We start from the raw sequence: 7,743 nt of genomic DNA, 5'->3' as shown, positions 1-7,743 counted from the left end.
TTAAAACGCGCCACAGGGCGTGTTTGCACACGTCACCTCAGGCCCCGTCCCCTCCCTTCACCACTGTGTAAACGTGCCCTGTGGCCGTTCTAAGTTGAGAGATTAAGTCCCCTTGAATCCTAAGGGTCCCTAGGGTCAAACTAGCCCACTAGGTACCTCCAGTAATCGCCACAGAGCTGCGTTGCATAGAGGTGTAAAAAGGGGCGTGGCCTCAGAACACCTGTCTGCAACGCAGATCCCTTGCGCATACTGGAGATACCTGTTGGGCTAGTTGGCCCTCAGTATTGAAGGGGAATTAATTCCCCAACTTACAACGGGCCAAGGGGTGCGTTTGCAGAGTGCTGCAAGGAGGGGGCATGGCCTCCGGAGCGATGCCGGTCTTTTATTTATTTTATTTTTTTAAGAAGGAGGGCTGTGTGGCCCCCCTTCTTTTTCTGATTTATTGGCCCTGGGGACCCCATCCCCCAGGGCCTGCACCCTAATTTATTTTGTTGAAAAAATTTGGCCCTCCCAAGGCCTTAATCGGCCCCGGGGACCCTAACCCCCGGGTCATGGCCTTTTTTTCTTATTCTTTAGGAGGGGGGCTGCGTTGCCCCCCCTCCTCAGGCCACTTATGGCCCCTGGGACCCCATCCCCCGGGGCCCGCCTTTGTTTTTTATTATTTAAAAAAATATATATATTTATAGAAACACCTTGGACATGCTGGACAAACCGTATGTACCGATCACCATGACGATTTGCGTGATATTCATTGCATACAATGAATCCACGTGGAATGTATTTACACCGCTAGTGAAGCTCTGACGTGTCTGACGCCCTACCGTGCCTTATCCCGGCGCCCCCGCCGGTGGGTACTCTCCAAGAAGACACCCTTGTTGTTTATTTATACAAACATGGGTAGATATTGACGGGCACATTTAACCCCTTCGATGCTCATGACGGAACGGTTCCGTCATGAGCATCGGTTGGGCTGTGCTCATGACGGAACCGTTCCGTCATGAGGACAGCCCCCGGGGGAAGCGCTGGCGCTCCCCCCCTTGTCCCTCGATCTTGGCCCCCTTTACGGGGGTGGCAGCGGAAGAGCTTCCGCTGCCACCCCCGACCCCCCCCGAGCCCCCCCACGCTTTCTGATGACGTCAGCGCGCACAGCGCGCGCCGGCGTCATCAGGAAGCGTTGGACGCGCTGGAATCCATTTCTTCCAGCGCGTCCGAGGGGAGCAGAGGTAGGTGTTTGGCGTCTGGTGGGGGCCGCGGCGGTGAAATCTCTAGTATTGAGGCATCGGGGGAGAGGAAAGAGTATTTCCTCTCCCCCGATCTCTCAATACAGGGCATTCCTGCTCCACGATCGCGCACAGCGTCGCGATCGTGGAGTAGGGATGCCCCACTAGACACCAGGGATTTTGGATTTGGAGTTTGGGAAGCGACCCCTTAGGCAAGGGTCGCTTCCTTGGGGACGAAAATTTGGCAAAGTCTTTTCTGCCCCCCCTGGGGGCAGATCGGCCCGCTTTCTGCGCGTTTCTGCCCCCGGGGGGGGCAGAAAAGCCCACTAGTCACCAGGGATGCTGTTCCTACTATGTAGGAAGCGACCCCTTGGGCAAGGGTCGCTTCCTTGGGGGCAAATTTTGTTGAAGTCTTTTCTGCCCCCCCTGGGGGCAGATCGGTCCGCTTTCTGCGCGTTTCTGCCCCCGGGGGGGGCAGAAAAGCCCACTAGACACCAGGGATATTGGTTATGCTATGTAGGAAGCGACCCCTTAGGCAAGGGTCGCTTCCTTTGGGGGCCAAATAATTTGAAGACTTTTCTGCCCCCCCAGGGGGCAGATCGGTCTTCTTTCTGTCCGTTTCTCCCCCTAGGGGGGGCAGAAAAGCCCACTAGACACCAGGGATGTCTATTTCGTTATGTAGGAAGCGACCCCTTGGGCAAGGGTCGCTTCCTAGGGTGGTAAAGTGATTAGGAGACTTTTCTGCCCCCCCTGGGGGCAGATCGGTCGTCTTTCTGCCCGTTTCTGCCCCCAGGGGCAGAAAAGCCCACTAGACACCAGGGATGTCTTTTTCTTTATGTAGGAAGCGACCCCTTGGGCAAGGGTCGCTTCCTTTGCGGCCTAATTTTTTAGAATACTTTTCTGCCCCCCCCTGGGGGCAGATTGGTCGTCTTTCTGTCCGTTTCTGCTCTTTGGGGGGGGGCAGAAAAGCCCACTAGACACCAGGGATATAAATATTATTGTAGGAAGCGACCCCTTGGGCAAGGGTCGCTTCCTTGGGCCCCTAAATGTTTTGAAGACTTTTCTGCCCCCTCTGTGGGCAGATCGGTTTTATTTTTTTGCCGTTTCTGCTCCCATTGGAGGCAGAAAAGCCCACTAGACACCAGGGAATTAGTTCAATTAGAAATAGAAGTGACCCCTCGCTTCCAGGGTGCAATTTGTTATATGTATTTGGGTCACCTGCCCCGGGACTGAATAGCCTTTTTTTTCCTGCTGTTTTCTGCCTGACCTGGCACACAAACCGATTGACCATTTGGGTAGTGACATGGCATGTTATAATGTTTATTGTTATATGTTTTGTGATTTCCAATTGTAATGTTTTTTTTGTTTACTTTTTTGTTCTAGGTGAAGGCTTTTCTTCTGTTCACGGTGACATTTTGGTTCTGGTGGTTTTGCTGTTTGTGTAGTTTGGTAAGAGACTGTTTTTTTGTACAATGCAAATGTGTTTGATTTCTCTGCCTGTTTTTTTTTGCAAATGGTGTAATAATAGCAGTATGTTTGGTTTTTGAGTTTCAAAAACTTTTTGCATTGGTGCATGATGTGTATTTTGTTGTCTTGTGAGTAATTTTTTTTTTTTTCTTCTTTCTAGTTTGATATCGTTGGTCTTTGCTGTGTCACTGCAGAGTTTGTTTCTGGTGAGTGTAGCTGTCTCTTTTGATTTTGGATTGTATAGTTTTTGAGTACATTGATCTTATTGATATAAGGTACACATTTCTTTACTTACTTGGTTTGCACATTGTTGGTTGTTGTTGACTTGTTTGTGCAGTCTTCCATCTTAGTAGGTATAATGGCTAGCCGCAGGATGACTGCTCAGCAGGTTGTTGGTTTGCTGTTTGAGTCTTCCTCTGATATTGGGTCAGAGACTGACTCTGCTTCTGAGGGAGAGGGGGCAGGGGACGATTCTGGCAGTGAGTTTTCTCTCCGTATGGGGTCATCGGATGATGAAGATACTCTTAGCGCGGATGAAGTGCCTGTGTTAGAGGAGGAGACTGATGTGCCGATAGTGCGGCAAGAGGCATCTGGGCTGCAGGCTGGGACTGCAAGGCTTCCCGTTGGTGTAGTGCGGCAAGAGACATCTGGGCTGCAGGCTGGGACTGCAAGGCTTCCCGTTGGTGTAGTGCGGCAAGAGGCATCTGGGCTGCAGGCTGGGGCTGCAAGCCTTTCCGTTGGTGTAGTGCGGCAAGAGACATCTGGGCTGCAGGCTGGGGCTGCAAGTCTTCCCGTTGAAAGTGATGACCTCTGGGTTGCCCCTGGCATGGTGCAGCCGGAATTTCCTGAGTTTACTGGTGTTCCAGGGTCTAGAGTGAATACCGAGAACTTTTTGCCTGTAAATTTTTTTCAGTTGTTTATGGACGATGTGTTTTTGGCAGAGATTGTTGAGCAGACTAATTTGTATGCCGAACAGTTTTTGAGGGACAACAGTGCCAGTCTTAAGCCACACTCTAGAGCTACCCGGTGGACTCCCACAAATGTTGAAGAGATGAAGAAGTTCTTGGGTTTAACTTTTTTGATGGGCTTGCTAAGGAAGCCATCATTGGCTTCATATTGGTCTAGCAGTCCCTTGATGGCAACGTCTATTTTTCCGGCAGTCATGAGTCGTGACAGGTATTTGCTTCTGCTTCGGATGATGCACTTTGTAGATAATGGTTTAGCGTTGCCACGAGATCACCCTGATTGTGACCGTCTTTTTAAGATTAGGCCTGTCCTTGATCACTTTGTTGATCGATTTTCTGAGATTTATGCCCCTGGTAGAGAAATTGCAGTGGATGAGTCTTTGGTGTTGTTCAAGGGCCGCTTGGTTTTTAGGCAATACATTCCTAGTAAGAGGGCACGCTATGGAATAAAGCTGTATATGCTGTGTGACAGTAGGACTGGATATGTCTCTAATTTCAGGGTGTACACCGGTAAGGAATCTAGGTTTAACCTCCCTGGTTGTCCGTCCACTTTTGGAGTGACTGAGAAAATTGTTTGGGAACTTGGAAGAGGATTTTTTAACAAAGGCCACCATTTATATGTAGATAACTTCTACACTGGTGTACGGTTGTTCAGGGAATTGGCCAAAGTGGACACTTTTGCTTGTGGCACAGTTCGCTGTAACCGTAAAGGTTTTCCGAAAGAACTTGTTTGTCAAAAGCTTGTGCGGGGACAGTGCAGTGCGTTGCGTTGCCAGGAGCTTCTTGCTGTGAAGTTTACAGACAGGAGAGATGTCTACATGCTGACTTCCATCCATGATGAAAGCACTGCACCTGTGACTGTTTGGGGTCAGGTCGCTGAAGCGCGCAAACCTGTATGTGTTTTAGACTATAATAGGTACATGGGTGGTGTTGACAGAGTAGATCAGAGGTTGGAACCTTACACTGCTCTTCGTAAGGCTTACATTTGGTACAAGAAGTTGGCTATCCATCTTTTCCACTTGGCAATGTTTAATGCTTTTGTTGTGTTCCAGGATTCTTGCCCTGAGTCAAAGATGACTTTTGTTAAGTTTCAGGAGTCTGTAATAGGCAGCCTTGTTGTAGTGGAACAGGCAAGTGTTCCTAGAGTTGGACTGGTGGAGGATGTTGCTAGATTGAAAGAACGCCACTTTCCAGAACACATTCCTCCCACACCCGCAAAAGATTTTCCCAGTAGGAGATGTAGAGTCTGTTGGCGAAGAGGTTTGCGGAAGGAGTGTCGTATGTACTGCCCCGATTGTCCCTCTCATCCTGCACTGTGTCTCTCTGCTTGTTTTAGAGCGTACCACACGCGAAAAAATTTTTGGGAGGATTCTTGAGTGGTAAAGTGAACTGGCTGGTCTGTATTCTTTGGATAATTTGATTCTTTTTCAATGTTGGTGTTAGTGCAATGTATTTAGTTGCTGATTTTCTGTTAGAAGATTTGTATCTATTTGCAATTTGTTTGTGTTTTTATTTTTTTCTAAAAAAATCCAAAATGTGATGGCGGTGTGTGTAGGCTTGCGCTTGGCTGTTGGTGTGTGTGGACTGGCACTTGGTTGGTGGTGTGCGTGGAATGGTGCTTGGCTGACGGTGTGCGTGGACTGGCGGTGTGCATGGACTGGCGGTGTGCGTGGACTGGTGCGTGGCTGGTGGTGTGCGTGGAATGGTGCTTGGCTGGCGGTGTGCGTGGCTGGTGGTGTGCGTGGAATGGTGCTTGGCTGGCGGTGTGCGTGGAATGGTGCTTGGCTGGTGGTGTGCGTGGAATGGTGCTTGGCTGGCGCTGTGCGTGGACTGGTACTTGGCTGGCAGTGTGTGTGGACTGGTGGTGTGTGCGGACTGGTGTTTGGCTGGTGGTGTCCGTGGACTGGAGCTTGGCTGGTGGTGTCCGTGGACTGGAGCTTGTCTGGTGGTGTGTGTGGACTGGAGCTTGGCTGGCGGTGTGCGTGGAATGGTGCTTGTCTGGTGGTGTCCGTGGACTGGAGCTTGGCTGGCGGTGTAGGTGGATTGGCGATTGGCTGCCGGTGTGCCTGGACTGGCGATTGGATGGCGGTGTGCCTGGACTGGCGCTTGGCTAGCGGTGTGCGTGGACTGGCGTTTGGCTAGCGGTGTGTGTCGACCGGTGCTTGGCTGGCTGTGTGCGAGTAGTGACTTTCTGCTGGTCACTACACACACTGCTAGCTGAGTGCCACTCCACGCAATCCTTCTGCCTGTGTAGTTGCTGTGTCTGGATTGTGGGCGTGTGAAAGTGATGGGCCCTTGAATGGCGCTGTGTGCCGGTGTGAGTTTTGTTATGTGATGGGCCCGCGGCTGGCGGTGTGAATGGTTTTGTATGTCTCACACGTATGAAAGGTGTATGAATGGCCTGTAAAGAGGTTGGTGCCTTGTCGTGGCTTTACAGCTCACGAGCTGTGAGTCAATGGTTCAGTTTCTTGCCCTTTCAATTATTACCAGTGCATTTCATTTTTTGTGAAATCACTTGGTAATACAATTTTATCTACTGAACCATCACTCACCCTCGTGCCAAATCCAACCAGTATGTGCGTGTGCTTGCGGGTTAGATGACTGTGCAGTAATATTTGTTTTTTTGAAGCAGGGTGTACCTTGTCCCTTTTTGGTGATTTTTGTACTGTGTTGCTTTTGTACCTGGTGGTGCGAATGGTCTTGTTTGTATCACGTATGAAAGGTGTGTGAATGGCCTGTAAAGCGGTTGGTGCCTTGACGTGGCTTTACAGCTCACGAGCTGCAAGTCATTGGTTTGGTTTTTTGTGAATTTAATTATTGACAGTGCATTTCATATTTGTGAAATCTCTTGTTAATAAAATTTAATACACTGAACCATGACTTGCCCTCGTGCCAAATCCAACCAGTATGTGTGTGTGTTTGAGGAATAGATGGTTGTGCAGGAATCTTTTTTTTTTGTTTCTCTGCCAAGGTACACTTTCCATGTAAGAATAACCCACCAACTGTAGATATTGTCGAAAACCTTTGGGAGTTTATGGTGATGTCTCTCTAGTGATTTGAAAAATATTTTTTATCCCCATTGTCCTGTAAACCTCAAATTGTCTGCCACATTTTCTTTGCAGTATTATTCCTAAATTCTCACGCTGTAGTAACAATAGGTAATCTGGTTATGCAAGGGGGGTTACTTTTGTTTTTTGCCCAGGGATCGGCGGGCATCTAGGGAAACCTTTCCAACCCACGCATTTCTGAAAAGTAGACACTCGGCGGCTTCCAGGGAGGTATGGCTTGCGTGGATCCCCCAACGTTTCCTTACCTAGAATCCCCTGCAAACCTCAATTTTTGCCCAAATAATCACTTTTTTCACACATTTTGGGGTGGGAAAGTAGTGGCATCACCGGGCTCACACAAATTTACCACCACCCAGCGTTCCCCCAGGTCTCCCGGTAAAAATGGTGCCTCACTTGTGTGGGAGGCCCAAGTACCCGCGGCAGGCAAGGGCCCCAAAGGTAGTGAGGACACCTCTAGATGGCCTATCGCCAAACCACCTGGTTTTGCAAGGGGGGTCACTTTGGTTTTTGGCCCGGTGCGCGGCGGCCATCTAGGGAAACCTACCAAACCCAGGCATTTTTGAAAACTAGACACCCGGCGGCTTCCAGGGAGGTATGGCTTGTGTGGATCCCCCAACGTTTCCTTACCCAGAATCCCCTGCAAACCTCAATTTTTGCTCAAAAAATCACTTTTTTCACACATTTTGGGGTGGGAAAGTAGTGGCATCACCGGGCTCACACAAATTTACCACCACCCAGCGTTCCCCCAGGTCTCCCAGTAAAAATGGTGCCTCACTTGTGTGGGAGGCCCAAGTACCCGCGGCAGGCAAGGGCCCCAAAGGTAGTGAGGCCACCTCAAGATGGCCTATCGCCAAACCACCTGGTTTTGCAAGGGGGGTCACTTTGGTTTTTGGCCCGGTGCGCGGCGGCCATCTAGGGAAACCTACCAAACCCAGGCATTTTTGAAAACTAGACACCCGGCGGCTTCCAGGGAGGTATGGCTTGCGTGGATCCCCCAACGTTTCCTTACCCAGAATCCCCTGC

This window comes from Triturus cristatus, unplaced genomic scaffold (assembly GCF_964204655.1).
Source record: "Triturus cristatus unplaced genomic scaffold, aTriCri1.1 SCAFFOLD_844, whole genome shotgun sequence".
Classification (NCBI taxonomy): Eukaryota; Metazoa; Chordata; class Amphibia; order Caudata; family Salamandridae; genus Triturus; species Triturus cristatus.
This window is presented reverse-complemented; position numbering follows the sequence as displayed.